General features: G+C 39.6%; 1 protein-coding gene across 5 annotated transcripts in view; it reads right to left on the bottom strand.

Annotated features, from left to right (window-relative positions):
* The window catches only part of LOC143027036 (uncharacterized), a 106,338-nt gene that overhangs the window by 97,232 nt on the left and 6,606 nt on the right, over positions 1-2,500 (bottom strand). The gene's annotated exons all lie outside the window — the stretch shown is intronic.

Raw genomic sequence — 2,500 nt, 5'->3', positions numbered from 1 at the left:
TAGCATGACATCATCTGACCTGACCTCAAATCAATTGACTTTAACTCACTTGATTAACCTGACTTAAACTGACCTAGCATAACCTCATCTGACCTGACCTCAAATTAAGTGATTTTGCGTCACTAGAATAAACTTGCAAACATACATACATATACCAAAGGCTTTTTTTCCCTTACACGGGGGGGGGGTAACAAAAAAAAACTTTGGTATATGTATGTATGTATGTATGTATGTATGTATGTATGTATGTATGTATGTATGTATGTATATATGTATGCATGTATGTATGTATATAAGTTTATTCTAGTGACGCAAAATCACTTAATTTGAGGTCAGGTCAGATAAGGTCGTGCTAGGTCAGTTTAAGAATAAACTTACTTGACTTAAACTGACCTAGCATGACTTCATCTGAATTGACCTCAAATTAAGTAACTTTACCTCACTTGAATAACCTGATTTGACTTAAACTGACCTACCAACACCCATCTCAATCCAATCTAACCCATCCCATCCGAAACCCAACACTAACCCAAATCCCAACCCGACCCGCTCCAACTCGACCCGTCCCAACCAAATAAAACCTATCCTGACCCAATCACCTCTTAGTGACTGCCTAGTGTAGGCCTTATGGTCTCCTGTAGTCTCCTTCATTCTTATGTTCTTATGTAATGGGAAGAGTGGAAAGCGTTGATATTTTAGTAACAATCATTTTGGAAAACATCCACTTAAACGCATAACTTCTGAAATCTGAAAATGAATCACATTAAAGATGACAGACAACTTTTTCATAACTTGTCAATCGGAAGAGAGAGAGAAAAATCTTATTTTTTATTTTTCTATTTTCTTATTTTATTTCATTTCATTTTATTTTTTTAAAGACAAGTATTTGGTTATTTCCATGCATCAGTGAATAATCAATACAACCATGAGACGCAAATTCGTATTACATACGAACACTCGACTCCGTTCTGCCATTCGAACAGTGCAGACTGGACGTCTTTCGAGTTGTACGACCGGCTCGAACCATAAGAACATAAGGGTGAAGGAGACTGCAAGGCCTACGCTTAGCAGTTCCATGTCCATTACCACCTGTCATCCCCATCCACAAAGTTGTCTATATCACAACACGCAATAACTAAAAAACTATCTAACTAGCCAACTAGCTAACTAACCCAACTAGCTAACTTACTAAGTAATTAGCTAACTGACTAAGCTATCTAATTAGATACCAACTAACAACTAAGTCAATTTATAACTAGATCAATCTAGATGAGTAAGTAAGGGAATGGGCAAAGATATAAGTAAATAAATAGTAAATCAATAAATGGAATGGAATAGAGCCAAAAAATAAACAGATCTATAAGAATTTTTTTTATATAGGATGGAATGAAACAAAGGAAATTGAAAAATAACTAATAGACAAGCGAATTAGTAGATATATCTTTATATAGAATCATAGATAGCTACAGTATATAGACATTTGACTATTATATTTGTTCTAGATAGTGCCAAGTAATGTCTATTCAATTAATGTAAACCAATTCAGACATGCAGTGGTTAAACCTTTGTTGGTCAACCATTCGGTGTCCACATTCGTCTATTATTGGGATTTTCTTCAGTAGAAAAACAACTAAAGGCAGCGGGACTTTAGGCTAGCATGCTACTTGCTTTCGCTACTTCGTTTGAGTAGCAACGACTTCGGTTACAAGCTTTCGTTTCTCATATTTCCAAATGTCAATTTACTCATGTGTGAGAAGCCGAACGATGAACTAAGAAAAGAAAAATTAAACCTAGATGAATATTAGAAACATTGTTGAAATGTTCTCAAGGAAGCCTAGAACATCGTAACCGAAGCCGTTTCTGCTCAAACGAGGTAGCAAAAGCAAGTAGCATGCTAGCCTAATGTGCCGCCACCAACCACTTCACTACGGGACTTAAATCTCGCGGGCAGCAGCCAATGCCAGCCGTACGACGTGTCGTTATAATACTCGCATCATAAAATAGTCACGGCTTATATCGATCGTTCTCTCTTTCACCCGTGAATTTTGAAAACCACAGAGAATGGGATTAAGAGCAGATTAGGGAGAATGTAAAAACACAGGGGCGACTACAATAAATATAATCAAGACGTCGATATGGCAGCGTCGCGAATCCACTTGCTCCTCATGACGCCTACGTGTGCGGCACCGTATGGAAGGGGAATCTTTCAGCATGATGATGCATGGGGTGGTGGACCGCAGTTGAAGCTAGTTCCGGAACTCTCAAGACCCCTTATTCAAACTATAGCCGCCGCCGCCGCCGCCGCCGCCGCCGCCGCTCCTCTCCTCCTCCTCCTCCTCCTCCTCCTCCTCCTCCTCCTCCTCCTCCTCCTCCTCTCCTCCTCCTCCTCCTCCTCCTCCTCCTCCTCCTCCTCCTCCTCCCCTCCATCCCCTCCATCCCAAGCTGTCAAAAACCGCTTATTTTTGCTGAAAAAAATCCATAAAATACATAATGCAAATGA

This window comes from Oratosquilla oratoria, chromosome 7 (assembly GCF_046742065.1).
Source record: "Oratosquilla oratoria isolate Oo_2021 chromosome 7, ASM4674206v1, whole genome shotgun sequence".
In the NCBI taxonomy this organism is placed as follows: domain Eukaryota; kingdom Metazoa; phylum Arthropoda; class Malacostraca; order Stomatopoda; family Squillidae; genus Oratosquilla; species Oratosquilla oratoria.
Note: the sequence above shows the minus strand (reverse complement) of the source record. Positions and strands in the feature narration are given on the sequence as shown.